The sequence below is a fragment of the Haemaphysalis longicornis genome, unplaced genomic scaffold (assembly GCF_048455015.1).
Source record: "Haemaphysalis longicornis isolate Haplotype H1 unplaced genomic scaffold, Haemaphysalis longicornis Haplotype H1 scaffold_10, whole genome shotgun sequence".
NCBI classification, from domain to species: Eukaryota; Metazoa; Arthropoda; class Arachnida; order Ixodida; family Ixodidae; genus Haemaphysalis; species Haemaphysalis longicornis.
Window position 1 is genome coordinate 117,762,257 of NW_027526204.1, and position 15,425 is coordinate 117,777,681.

Here is a 15,425-nt window from a genome sequence, read left to right on the forward strand (position 1 = left end):
CCCCGCCGTGGTCTTCGGTCCATCGGCCATTTCGGCACGAGAGGTTTACAGAACCACCAGAAAGAGTCCCATAGAAATTGACCACCTACCGCTGCAAGCCAGTCCGACGCAAAACTAAAGCATGCCTCGCCTGCCGGCAAGTAGGCCACAGTCAGGAACTCTGTACAAATCACAATCCCCCAAGCCGCTGCAGTATCTGCGGAACACCGAATCCCACGGAAGACCACTCGTGCACCCTGAACTGCATTGTGTGCGATGGAACCCACCCGACCGGGGTGACAGACTAGACCACCCGCAACGTTTTCAACCACGCCGACGCATAACATAAGCTCAAGGGCTGAAGAACTCTCCTTCCAACCCATCATGAAACAGTGCCAGCCAACCCACAAATGAAAACCGGGCCAAGAGGACCGTAAATAACCAAGCAAGCAACACCCAACGAACAGAAACCAAATTGAACAGCGACCAGAAGCTGTGCCACACAGTTGCTTCTCTCCACTGCTCAGCCCTAAAAGTCACATCACCAACACCCCCGCCCGCCCCGCAACCACCACCAGCCGCTGTAGGTACCGGAACTTCCCGACGAGCAGCGCCGTCTGGCCAAGTCTGGCGTAATGAAAAAGAACCGAAAATCATTTCGCCACTTTAACAAAAACAAAACCAGTACGTATAGCTTATTTGTTTATTCAATATCGACACGTGCAGTCGTACGGCGTTACTGGTCAATTACAATGACTGAAAATAAATTTGCAGCTTGGTGATAGCCACGCAATAGCCAACAAAGTTGCGTCCCAGGTCCATTCGAATTTTAGCGGGGATTACCGTACACCATGTGGGGAAGTGGCACTGAGGAATTCAGGCAAAGGTAGCCCCCGAAATCAGTTCTTGCGCTCTCTTTCACACGGTAGCATTCGCATACAGGGGGTGGGCAAACGCGACTAACATCATCAATCTCAGGACACTGAAAAAGAAGAAGAGAAGAATAATTTGCATTAATTAACCACAGTAAAGCAGCGAAATATGCGCTATTGATGAATTCAAAACCATCGTGGACAATTCGTTCCTCAATAACTGAGCCTACCATACACCATCATGCATGTCGGAAACTGAAGTAAGCAGTTTTTCCCGTTTTTTTTCACGCAGTACGTGTATCCACTAAACAAATGTCTGTGTTTAGACGTGGGACATGCATTGACACAATAAGTATACCACTATACGTCTAACACGTATTAGGCGCATTGCCTAATAAAATAAGGAAACTAAATACAGGAAGTTGCAGATATTTTCCTAAGATAGAGAACAAAGACAAAGCCTAAAACCAGCAGCTGTGAAAAAAGATCACCGATTGTTAGACATTACAACCTGTTGGAGGTTTGTGCACAATTATTTGGACATTTCAAGTTTGTTTAATGTTTTTTGCAGCGAAGTTAGCAGCTGGTGTCTGTGTCACTCAGGCTACAATTCGTGGCTTTGGGAGCCGCACTAACTGACTTGCTGGTCCGTTGTTTTTCGGGAAGCTCGATGTTAACCGTCCCTTGATAGAATTTAAAACGCCAATGCGTACACCGAAATTCACAAAACTGAAACGTTACTGAATGTGACCAACTTTCTCCCTTTGAGGTGTGATGGAAGGGGCACCATCCCCTCAAGCACAGGTGAGGTATGTCGTGGTGGAAGTCACCATGCTTTCCCTTGGTTGACAAATATTGTGGACCTTCTCCAACTACGATTCCGCGATTTACGTCGTAAGGGTTGTGGATTGTAGCTCGCCGAATCGTCTGGTATATACCATCGCACAAGCAGCTCCAAACTGCACGAAAGATGCTGAAAAGCTCTGTCGTCATATAGTGAACTGCTGCTTTTCGTTAGGAATTCCCCAATGAACGTCTACGCACAGTATAATAGAGATGTGTGGTTTTGTTAGGGGCTGAGAATATTCCAATTTTTCGCACTCTTTCCTTGCACTTCCTGTCTCCTATGCACTTCAGTATTATAAAAGCTATTTTGACCTCGAGTTCTGCATTTGCTAACGTGTTTAGAGTGTTCAAATTGCAAGATAATAAGTGACCAACGACTTTGGTATGTATAATACGATGTACGTTGTCACAATAAAAAGTATTGGTACAAAGAGAACAATAACCATTAAGGAGATTACGGCGAATGAGAATCAACCCAAGGAAGGTCGCAAATGCCCACGACCTCACAATTTTTCCTCAATGCCGCGCGAGCAATAGCCCACGTGCCCAGATGATTGACACTCGCTGCTCCGACCATTACCCGGTTCACACAGGAGGGAGTTTTATGGTTTTCAGCAGCGAGTATTGGCAATGTCTTGTTAACACGACAGTTAAACCTTATCTTATCTTATCTTATAACTTAAAAGTGTTTTACTACACTTCAATGTACTTGTTTTGTCCGCCTGCTACAATCTCTCATAAGATTGGCAGTATTTGTAAGTAAGTAAATAAATAAATAAATAAATTATCGGAAGCGTCCTCATTTAGGTGCACTTAGCTTAACGCACTTGTTGAATATCTCACCCGAGCAGTGTGGCAGGGCAAGCCCAAATGAAAGTCGCCTAAGAATGCATTGAGTGTGCCTTGAGAACATACTATCCATGGCTGTATCTTTTGGGCAACTTTAGACGGATAAAAATACAAAAAGGGACGTGAAGACCAGCGCAGAAACTGGGCTGGTCTTCGTGTCTTTTTTTGTAAGCTATGAATTAAGAATACTTACTAGCCCGCCTAACCGTGTTATAACATACTATCGCCTGCCCGCCGCATCAATGAGCAGTCTCCTTAAAATGGCTGCCCTAATTCCCAAACATTTCTATACAACGAGCGCTTAGTTGCAGTGACCGTTATGAATGGTTATGATAAACTGGTGCTTAGCGACCACTGACCACAAGACCACAAGTTGGCGGTGTTTGCCTGGCAAGATGTGCCGCCGAGTGCTGCTCCCGAGCGCAACCTAATGAGTGAACAGTATGGCCAATTTACCATCCATCCACCCGTCCCGTCTCCTGAAGGAAGAAGGCGTGACAACTCCCTGTGGAGCATCGATATCCTCTTGCGAAGATGATGTTGTTCGGAGTGGTGTGTGGGGATGCCAACTTTAGCATCCCTGAGAGAAGTGCCGTCCAATCTGCGTAGTGATGTATATACCCTAGAACTGAAGATGACGAGCATAGAGGTGATGGCAGGAGGCAGTCTGCGTAGTGATGTATATACCCTAGACCTGTAGATGACGAGCATATGGGCGATGGCAGGAGGCCCGATTTCAATTGCCCAGCTGTGGTCTCCATCACTCAAATAGCACAATTTGGTGTTAGCTGCCTAACCCTTTTAATGCCAACCGAAGGGGACAAGGTTACCCGAAGCGAAAGAGCAAGAGGCCGTTTTGTTAATTGCTTGGCCTTTCCTCAGCTTCGAACCTATTACCGCATGTGTAGATTCCAGCCTATAGCAAGCATTGTGGTCGAGGCAAGAACAATCCTGTAATATTTTTTTTCGAAATTCCACTATTGCCTGCGCGATAGATTGTGTACGATAGATTCACAAAGACGTGTTAGCCAAACTCTGTAGGTCGGAAATACTGCCATGCACAATATAAACTTCGATAAAATACTATTATTCACTACGTGCAAAAGCTCCTAATATAAATTTAAATGGCTGGCGACAAACATCCATATGGGGTTTTATATGCAAAAGTTAAACGACCCACTGAGAGCAATATCCGGATCTGGTGACTTCGTCAGCGTCGGCATTAGTGTAACAGAAACGGATCTGTGTTGTTATGATTTTGGTGAAGGGTAGGTCAGGTGTGTCCGTAGAGACGCTGTTTCTCGGGCATGTGGGATACATTGGGCACCTTCCGACAGCCGACGTCCTGTCGGTGTGGCCCTGGGGTAGCCCTAAGCAGGGTGCTGCGCGTTAAAATACTCCGCAATGACTATAAACGGCTTACCCGCTCTACGCAGGCCTCCGTGCATTAGGAAAGAAGAGGGTCAGTCAGCGTTTCTGTTAATCAGACCACTGTATATATTTTTAACACATAGGATGGTTCGGCGCTTCATATTTGCGAAACGTTCGAATAATGCTTGGCCCACCTCCCTTTTTAAGGGGTCTTGTTGTGCTATCATAACACGGCGCGCAAGAATGGCGGTTGTCAAGTTGGATGTTGGCGCCATTCCGCCATGTTGGCGCCATTCCGTTGGCTCTTGGACTGAATAAACAACTCCTATCTTCTCCATACGTCGGAGTTCTTGTTTTGTCTTCCTATACAAGAGATTCACAACGCGTCGGGGCGAGCTGAACGCGAATGGCTTGGCTTCGTCTTGAAGACAAATCAATTGCTCTCCCTGAATTGCTCCAAGACCAGTAAACAGACGGGGAAATTTCTGCTCTGGCTTGATGGTAGATAAGAAACAGATAAGCAACAGTGGTTGTTCAATTGCAGGTTTTTCCAGACGTGGACACGCCCTTTTCAATAACGTAGTCGTATGGCGACAGCGATACGATAGCTGCTATCGAGCGACTCCTTGTATTGCCAAAGGTCGTCCATCAAGCCCGCAAAGCTGGTGGCGTGGTTTGGATAGAGATGGCCTTTGCTCCAGTTGTTTAAACGTTCAGGCTGTATCACTGTCTCGTCAGCACCCGTTCCAACCTTGAATTTAAGCGACGACCTTGGGCTAATGCTGCTGCTTCCCAATTATTTGTCTACGAGCTTTCGTGCCCAATACCCCACTTTTAGATCCAAAATCGCCAGCTTGAACTGCGTCACGACCTGGAACGACAAACAGTTGCGTACCGGCTTTCTTCAGGCAAGACTTGCATTTCTAATTTCTGTCTGGGCAAGCAGAGCGTTGGGAATCGCTCGCACCAATAAAAAAACTTGTTCACACGCTTTTTTAAAAAATGGTGAGGTTAATCTAGTATTTTTACGGCTGGAGTCAGACAAGGGTTTGTGAAAGCTTCCCAACTTCTCCTGTTGGGCGGAGCCTACCTTGCCTACCTAGCTATTACAATTCAGAGCGCCACTACCCTGTGGGAGCGTGCTGCAAGTTGGTGTAGTGCAAGGAAATTCTCCTATGGTTTGCGGAAAAGCCCGCCTTCTTCGAACATGCTACGAAACGCCGAAATGTGTACGTGCATTGCAGCCGGGCTGGCGGTGACTCATGTCGCGGCAGCGGCAAAAGTACACAACAAACTCTTCTACCGGTGGCATGTAGAGACTTGCATCATAGAGCGGACGGTGCTCGCCGAGATCTACTCTCCCCACTCTCTCAGACTCAACGTGCGCCGCTACGGCCGGCTCTCACGAATCCGGGAAAGAGTGTCCGTGTGTGTCTGTTTTGTGTGTCTGTTCTGCCTTTGAGAACAAACTAGCGAGCCTAGCTCAAGCGATGGCAGTTAAGGCAGTTCGAGATGAGCGCTCGAGATGCGCCTCTGCTCTCAACCGGTCGCAGAAGCTTTCAGAGAACGAGCGCACCTAAGGTACGATTTAACATTGGGAAATCACAGGGCAATGCCGAGCGCTCGTACCACAGCTCTCAGCGTGAGGAGTGGCCTTTAGACGCCTTACCACCTTGATTGTTTGTTTTTCCTAATGCTGATTTCGCCCTTTAAGAGTGAATTTATTCGTGTGTGGGACATTTCCGCTGACTCGAAATATCACCATTTCACATTCGTGTGCTTGGCTAAAGTACTGCTGTGCTAAGATGTCAGTTGTGTAGTTAGTTAATTGCGTTTCCTGTCGCAACTAAAAGACTGGTAAGGAGGCAATGCGGGATATATTTACACTTGCCGGCGATGTGGTTGTGTTTCCGGTGTCTTTTTGGCGCTTGACAGACCAAGGCAGAGACGTCCCTGGGAAACAGCTCTTCGTCCAGTGGCAACCCCGGTGAAGCTCCGGCAAAGTGCGTTCTGGCCACGACTTGTGTCGAGCGTCTCTGGAGCACATCTCTTCAAGACCATGTCTTGGGACAATAGTTACTGACTTTCATTCATTGGGTGTTTCTTTACAAAGGAAGCTTTGATTATGCCCGCACGTAGATATGCCGTGGACGAGAGACTTTCACTACGACTGAATGTGCATTACAGCGGAATGTCCATTCCCGCTGAATATCCTCTTAGCACTAGGTACCTGTACAGTAATCATTTTAGATTTGGTTAGAAGCTGTTTTGGTTATCAAATAAATGCGTTTTCCGACGTCATCAGAAAAAAATAGTTGGTTATAAATAAAACCAATAATTGATCACTCATACGGACCACAGTGGCTCCGTGTCTAAGGAGCTAAGATGCGATACACGTAGTCGTTGGTACAGTTCCTGTGGGCGGATGTGTGTGATTGTTTTTTGAGGAAACAATTTTTGTTTGCATGACGAACGGCGCACCTTGAGTACTCTAGGTGGAGACTTAAACTAGAGTTTACTACAACTATGCATTTCGTATACAGATGGAACCATATCCTTTGAAGTCCCTCACAGAACATAATTATTACTCTGGTAGCCAATATATCATTCACATCCCGTGAGAAAGGCTCGCAAAAGTGTTTCATTTTATGCAGCGTGTGTAAACTGCACCCAACCGGTTTCTGGGGCAGAGGCGAACCAAACCGCGATTCTCCAGCACGGTGAATCGGAACCGGAAGTTACCTGTTTATAAAAGAGCAGTCGGTTGACGGTTCATGCCAAAACCGGTCACCGTCCCGGCCGATAATGCATCAGGTTCGCCTCTATGGCGAATTGCTCATGCGAAGAAATAGACAGAAACACAAAGGACGGGCGGATAAGTCTGATAATTGTTAGGCTTTCGCCTTCGAAGTGCGTTAGCAGACGTAAATGCCCAATAAGTTCTTCTTGCGTAAAGTGTGTAACCTAATGAAGCCGGAACCCCTTCGCTGGATGTGTGCCACCACATGAACCGTTCGGCCTTTGTTTTGTTGTATGCTGGCATCCTCTGTTGAAATGTAACGATACGTTTTGACCAGAAAGAAGTGAAAATAAGTTTCAGTGGATGCACTGTCAGCTTGCGGTGTTGGGGGAGCCGCAGCCATTGTGACAATGATACGATATATTTGCGCACGCACTGTTAACAGTTCTGAAATAACCCATGCTCGTTTACTTATTAATATACTGTCGCAAAACGACTCTTCGCGAGCCACATTTTACGGCCCTGCCTGTATGTCCTCCCTCTCCCAATGCGCCGTCACGGGCTCCATAGAGTCGACGTATAACAACGACCAAAGCTGGATGTTAAAACCCTTCTCATTGAATTTTCCGTGCTCTTTTTTCAACCCGTAGTTAAAAGCTATCCAAAAGGCCTAGATCATCGGCGCCCTTTTTGTTTTCCTGCAGCCTCGAACTCGCGTTGCATCCGTATCGCTAGCAAATTTCGCGTACTACTTAGATATCAGGCACTGCTTGCTGCACTATACCGCGAGCGGCATGGAAGAAGGAAGTCAATAGCGAAAGAGCGAGTGCGTGCACTAAAAAAGAGGTATCAATAATTGCGAGGAGGCATGAGAGAACATTTGAGGCAAGAGTACTACGCTGACGAGAAACCTATAACGGTTACCGTAGCCGCAGAAAAAAAAGTTAGGATCACAAGTTAATAAAAACCTCTTCAGGTATCGCATAAATTACCCAGAGAAAATTAAAGCGACCAATCACGATCGCAATTTTTCAAACAGAAAGTGGAGAAAAAAATATATGAACGGAAGAACAGTTCTGCATACATTGAGAAATTTATAGGAAGTCGACAAGTTTTGTGAGTGGCAAGAAAGTATTCCACTTGAATACAAACATGATGAAGCTATTCAACCAGAAAATAAAAGTAACGCAGTTATTTCTGAATATGCAGAAATGTAGGCCCCGAACAGACAGTCTGCAAACCACGTTTGTACGATATCTATATAATAATAAAAATTATTTTTTTCTAGATCTTTACAACGCATGTATCGAAACAAGATACATTCAAACAACGTCAAAGGAATCAAACGTAATCCTACTGCCAATATCAGGACACAATCAAGGAGCCAACAAATATAAAGAAATAGCAGCCAACTCCATATAAAAAAATACTGAGAAAAAGCATTTAGGACCGATTGTAGTTCTGGTTAACAAGAGAAAAGCTGCATAGCAAAAAAACAAATATACATACAGTGATATAAGTTCGCCAACCATCGCTTTACTTGAGATAAAAAAAAGAAATTCATCCACCAACAATACATTAAGCAGTATGTATTATTATCTCTTGGATATAAAAAATGCGCTCAGTTGCATGAAGTTCTTGGTGGCTAAACTTTTTACAAACGTGAGGCTGCACAAGGAATCTGATCATTTCTGATCATAATTTGTTCTAAATAGAAACACTTCCTATAACACGGGGAAAATAAAGATACGATTAAATTTCAAGCCAGGTTCTCCGCAGGGGTAGCCTTTAGGTACAGTATTTTGGAACACGAATTCAGATCTCCTAAACAGCTAATTCAATGGCGATGTATACATATCTAGGCTTTGCCTGACGACATAACCTCAGTAATAAAAGGCAGCTGAAAAGGTAACATTGAGCAAAAGGCAACTCAGGCGATTAAAATTATGTAAAACCAAGAAATAAACAATAAACTAATATTTTACACCACAAAACGAAAATTCGCTATAGTAGGGCAATACCTGTAGTAGGGGAATCAACTCAGAAACAAAAATCTTAAATCCTCTAAAGAAATCAAAATATAAGGCGTCTGTATGCAAAACAAGCTCACTTTTACTCATCATACTGACTACATAAAGGAGAAAGGAAAACAAATAAAACGCAGTCTAAAAAAAATTCACAGCATATCCACGGGGTGAATGATGATGAGTGGGCGAAGCTCCTGAGGGGAAATCATCGGTAAAACCGTGACTCTTCAGTGAAAGTTCGCCCACTAGATCTGTGTCCGAACGTAACGTCTAGAAAGTCTCGCTTAAACCGCGCGTCGGCCCCTTGGGACTGAGCTCGCCTGATGCGTTTTGCAGACGCCTCACGAGCTCTCACTGCATCGGGGTCTGCCTGCCGATACGCGCGCTTTCTCGCCGCTTCCCGTTCTCTGACGTTTTGGAGATCCTCTTCGCGCCGCAGCCGTGCCGCTTCGCGTACGGCAGGGTCCTCGCGCCGTTGCCGTGACGCTTGGGCCTCTCGTTCTCGAACGCTGGTATCTTGGCGGCGTCGTCGCGCAGCCAGACGACACGCTTCGGCCTCCCGCTCTCGTACGGCAGGATCTTGGCGGCGGCGTCGCGGAGCTTCACGGAGCGCTTCTGCCTCGCGGGCTCGCACATCTGCAGCCTTATCCATCGGGCGACTCCGAGCGCGCGCCAACAGCGAACGGATTTTATTACAACGCTCCCGCCATCTAGTAAACAATCCAAGAACTAAACTAGAGGTAGCCACGCCATCTAGTAAACAATCCAAGCGCATCTTTTCATCATATACAAGTACCGCCATCTAGTAAACAATCCAAGAACTAAACTAGAGGTAGCCACGCCATCTAGTAAACAATCCAAGAACTAAACTAGAGGTGGCTACATACATACGTCGAGGATGGACAGACCCACGCCCTAAGGAGCTTCGCCCCTAAAATTTAGTCCACGATTGGGGGCTTACCAGCAAACACCTACAAAAAATTGATACCGAAAGTAAAGAAAGGAGTGTAGTTTATACCGCTCCAATTTGTTGAAAAAGCATGACGTATTCAGAAAAACACTAAGAATAATTCAAAGAACAAGACTACAAAATTACTAAAGCATTAAAAATATGTATTCTGGCATTCAACATCATAGCAAATGTGTCACCGGTTGACTCAACAATCGAAAAAAATAGGAACATTTAACGTGCCCTCTTCAAGGAAAATATTCTCCTTGAAAACCCACACTTTCACAGGACACCACGTAAGCAATAAGGTAGATATATGACAGCAGCATCCATCAGATAAGAAATCTTTCACACATCTTACTCAAACAGTTTCACACACAGACCTGACAATTTCTCCCGACGGCTGGCGACGTGAAAAGGACATAGGAAAAACTTTAATCATTTTAAGAAAAGCCGGCAAAATATTACAAACCAAACAATACACACTTCCGGAGTACAGCATTAACTTTGAGGCAGAAGAAATCGTTATTTTAAACCAATTGAAACATCCAAACTAGCTGAAAAGAAGGGAACCTGCATTTGTTTACTGATAGCCTGTCAACCCTGAGAGAAATTAGCAATCCAAATAAACGGCACCCAAATATATTCAGAAATAAACAAATCAACAAAAAACTGGTGCAGCTTGCACTAGTGCTGCAAGGGTAGAGTAACAGTGGAGCTGGCAGCCCCTTTACCTTCGTCGGAGACACGGCTGTGACACTTCACATTTTTTCCCGAACTTGACGCTGCAAGTTCTCCATAAGGCGGTCCACATGTGTCCCAATGTGAACCGCCTTAGCACGCGCTAGAAACCGTGGCAACCGCCATCACTAACTCGTGGTCAATAGCGCGTACTTCGTGTCTGGGCTCCCCAATTCAGCTGCGAACGCACATGAACTGGCGACAACAGCCACGAACGCAATCGCAAAGAAGCCGGTTGTAAAGCGCGAATGACCCAGGTTAGATTTGGAGCACGGTAAGCGTTTTTTACTTTGTTTTGTGATTTATTTCCAACATCTCAAACCCATGTGTGCATATGAGAGAGACAAAGTAAACGTGTTTGTTGCGAAAAGCAATGGGAAGGAGTCCTCCGTCCAAGACTCGTTGAGCTTTCCCAGCCTGGACATCCCTCAACACCAGCAGGCGCTGGTCATTGAAGTCGGAGCTGGTCAGAGCTCTCTCCCAAAGCTCGTAAGAAAAAATAGAAGGATTTCGCGAATGTTGTTTGGCGTGCGGGCAACCCCCTACCATATGAAATAGCGTCCCGGGGGATTTACAGAATCGGCATAGCGGGGAATATACGGTGGGGTGCAATCGATAGCATGTAGTGGGATGGGGAAAGGTCTGGAGTGCACAGAGCTGCCGTTCCTCCTCTTTGGTTATGTGTTTATGCTGCGTTGGGTAGGTGATACTTTCTAACTTATAGTGCTGTGTTATCTCGTGATACGTGATCAACGCGGTTGGTCTGTCCTCCTAGCTTCCCGGGGCCCGGCAGGACAACGCTCGGGCCAACAGGTGGGCAGTTTCGTTGCTCGGTATGGCAGAGTTGGCGGGTGCTCACATGATGATGATGAATGTGTCTGGTGGATGCTGGCAGAAGATTAGCTGTCTTTTGCGGTGAATTCGCCGCATGAGAATTTACGGCACGCTTCCTGCGAATTTGTGATGATTACACTGGCTTTAGTTTGCGTTATGGCGAGAGCGATGGTGGCTTCTTCCGCTTGTAGGGAATCTTATGCGGGTAGCGTTAGGCTGCTGAAGTGCTTATTGTGCTGGACAACCACGGCGGTCATTGCTCTTATGCCGGGATAGAAAGACGGGTCCATGTATGTTGTGGTTGGTCCTTTGCCGTAGTATGTGTGGAGGCCATTTCTGGATAGAAGAGAAGAGCATAGGATATGGCGCATGTAATTCTTGAGATTATGAATGCTTGGACGGGGCGGAGGGTGTCCGCCTCGCGCATTACCCGTGTTTCGGTGGTTAGGCTTGCTCATATGTGTGACTTTGTCCGAGTTATGTTTTAGCCTATTTATTAGGGAGGATTTTGTTCCATCGGCTTGAAAGGTAGTACCAAGGATGTTGATTTACGAGGAGGCAACGATGGTGTGGCCCGCCATGTGGATGGGGGGGACAGGGGTTGAACTCTGGAGGAGTTTTTTTTGTAGAAACAAGGAGGAGCTCTGATTTTTGTGGAGCACATTGGAGGCCGCAAGACTTGGCGTAATGGTTTACCATGTTGGCTGCAGTTTTTAGACGCTCCGTAAATTTGACTAGGGATCCTGTATTCTACCAGATGGTAATATCATCGGCAAACAAGCCGTGATGTATGCCATAATTGAATCCAATAAGGGAGGAAGACCGATGAGCGCAGTGTTGAACAACAAAGAGTAGAGAACTGCCCCTTTGGGTCTGCCGCCGCTGCCAGGCAGGATCGGATCTGTGGCCAGGTATCCCACTGTCAGTATTGCCCTACGATGAGTGAGAAAATCTCTAATGTACTGATACATTCTAAGCCCGAAATCGAGGGTATTTAGTTCCGAGAGCATGTCGGTATATTTAAAGGGGTCCTGAAATACCTTCGGCCGATGTATAGATGTACATGTAACCAAATAAAATAATGTATTAGCAATCTCCGCCCGCAAGAATTTTGTTACAGCGATGAGTATTAGCTGAGAAATCGTAAACCGAAAACCGCGCATTATCGTCGTGCCGCGTTTCTTCCTCCTTTCAACTTATTCTTCGCTCTTGACGGAGCGCGAGCATTCCCTCCCATGATGCTGCGCTCCTCAGCGGTGACGTACTTCCGCTATTCCGGTCCTCAGACTGCCGTCTGCTACGGGCAAGCTTTGTTGACCCGATGAATCCCGCACTCCGCTCAAGGCTGAAAAAGCGAACGAAAAATCTGGCCGCATGTGCGTGACGGCCTGGCCTTGCCCTTTCGCGGTGTACGTTGCTGCAGTTGCTATCGGCGGCACGTGACGTGTTATCGGCGGCGAACTCGTAGCCGCACGGGGAGGATCGTGCGCTCGTTCCCTTTGATGCACCGCGCACTGTTTATCCAAAAAGCGCCGTATCAGATGTGGCCCCACTGGTGCCGGGTGTTATTTTGCTGCGGTGCTAATTCCTTCCGGTGACATGTGAACAAGAAGTTTTAAACCGACACAGAACCCGTGCACAAAACGCTTCAATCATATGACCCGTTCAGCTTGGGGCGACGCGTGGTGGAGAGCGGCAACGTTGGCAAAACATGCTGCGCCGCAGCTCTGACCTTTCTAGCGCTGGAGCGAGCGCCATTTCATTGACAATTTCAAACATCGGTTGCCTTGGAAACAAGCCACAAAACGCTCCAGAAATCAGTTACGGTTGCGTGATCCCGGTTTAGCTCGGGGCCCCACCTCGTGAAATGTGGGCACTGCAGGCGTACCACTCACTCCCATTGGGAAGTGCGAGATGCCTTTGGCATTACAGGAGGCGATAGTGTGTGTGTTGTAGACGCCTTTGTTTCGCGATGAAATGCGACGTTGTGCTTCTGCGGGTGGATAGTGCTTCCAATAGTCTGGATTATCTTTCTCGAGCGACGTACGACTCAACCTCGCATGGGGTACATGCAGTGTGCGTGGCTAAAAGCTGTTTCGGCTTGTGCGCCAGAGTTAAGTGACTTGCTTTTCGTCCCCGCAAACCGCGCTCGAGGTGAGTGCCGGATTTACGACGGGCAGGAGGAGGCATCCCGTGATCTGTCAATCGCGGTTCAGACTTGGAACGCATGTTGTGACGTTGTGTTCGTTCGAAATGCATCTCTGGATTGTTTTGAAGTTGAATAAAATGTATGCGTCAAACCCGGGCATTTGGCTCAGGGCGTTCTCTGCGATTGCACGAAAGAAGTGCCATGGGGCTTCAACGCTTTCTTTATTGAGCGTACTCAGGTAAGAGAATATCGATGTCGTGTCATGGCCATGTTGTATTCAATAAAAACGGTTAAGCGTATGTTTACACTTGTTTCGGTTGTCATAAAATATCCAAGCACTCCGGCACTCCGCTGGCAGATCAGCCGGCGAGCCGACGCTGAGCAGACGACTCATCTCTTTGCCGGAAGTGCGTGAAAAAGCCGCCCAATAGCAGGATGTCTAGCTCATGACGAACATCTGCGAATCGATGATGTAGACATGTGAAGATGGCGGCGTCCGAAAAGACGAAGGGAAGAGTGAGAAAAAAGCGACAAACTTTGCAACAAAAGTGTGAGCTTTCCGCTGCGCGTAAAAGAGTAATACTTGGCACAGATGACGTTGACGACCCAATCTAACGATTGCGCAAGTTCATTTAGTGTGCTCAAAACGCCTTTCAGGGCCCCTTTAACATTATCAAACGCCCCCTTGAGATCCAGCACAAGGATGACTGTGGGTGAGTTGCGTGTGTCAGGCTTCGCGTCTCGTAATAAGGCAGCCTGAGACGGCAAGATTTAATAGCTTTTGAACTCTATGGACGCTTAAGCTCCTTGTGAGGTTTCTTTATTTTTTGCGAATTTAAAATTAACCCATTCTGCTGTAATAGTAATACATGTGGAATTTCATTTCTGGCCATTTTTGTAGGTGTTCCGCACTGCCACATTACACAACCTTTTCTTTCTTTCCGCATAGCGCTAGTGGCTAAAATATTTTTAGCCGTGTTAGATTTTTCACCTGTGAGAACCACTCTGGTACATAAACTTGTGCCTTTAGAACTTCAATGAAGGTGGCCACGCCCTGTTTGAAATGATCCAGGAAAGGACGCGCATCAATGTCGGCGTACCGGACTGCCATCCGACACATCCATATACTGTGCAGGACCAGTAGCATGATCAAATTCAATGAATACCATCTTCGTTTTTAATGGACAAATACCGAATATCGTGCACGTCGATTGCAAGTTCTTTTTTTCAGCGTTTGTTGCAGCACATCCCAGAAGAATACCCCGTCCCAACAATCAATGAAAACATGTTTAATCGCTTCCGGTCTTTTGCACAACCAAACATGTTCTCCCGCTGCATAAACAGACCCTTTTCTTGTATGCATGTCTCAGCAAGGAGAGTGCTCGTATGTATTTTAATAAAGAAAAACCTTTAACCCCCGGTGCAACTGCCACTCTTTTAACCCGTTTTAATACATCTCGACCTAGGCCGGCAGAGTAAATGGTCCAATGCAAGACAACTGGAAACACAGTATCACAAAGATTACCATAGAGTTTTTTACTAGCTACTCCACTCAAGTATTCAGGCGAAAAATGTGCTATTAAAAAGCAAAAAGAGTTAACTTTTTTGAAATACTCGCGGATACCTCTCGGCAAACACAATGTCGTAACTGTAAATTCAGACAATACACTTACCAATTTAACTTTTCAAACGGCGTGCAGAAACGGGTCTTTTACATCTCGAAAGAAAAGAAAGCGGCTCACCAGCTGTCCCAAAAACAGATCCGCTAACGCTAACCCCATCCGGTACCTGTCGGGAGAGGTTTGTATGGCTCGTTCGCTCCCAGGATGGACTCCTGATGAATACTGAGTAAACCCTATGCAACTGTTGAACATTTGCCCTCGAACAGTAAAGTAAAGAAGGCGCTTGCAAACGCCTTCAATCAGCACTTTGTTAATATTGCTTCTCATACTACAGTGCGTAATGACCTTCGGGATATCCCCGCACGGGGCACCTTGAGTAATCTTGGTGACGGTACGGGCGATACCGCGGACCCCGAGCCCCCAAACATAAGCTGGATCCAACCGTG

At 46.5% G+C, this 15,425-nt stretch overlaps 1 long non-coding RNA gene across 1 annotated transcript in view; it reads right to left on the reverse strand.

The window, feature by feature from the left end:
* Nucleotides 1-706: 706 nt before the first annotated feature.
* The window catches only part of LOC144157927 (uncharacterized), a 50,865-nt gene continuing 36,146 nt past the window's right edge, over nt 707-15,425 (reverse strand). The window contains exon 3 of the long non-coding RNA XR_013319907.1: nt 707-961. This is a non-coding gene — a long non-coding RNA (uncharacterized LOC144157927). The remainder of the gene's footprint in view (nt 962-15,425) is intronic.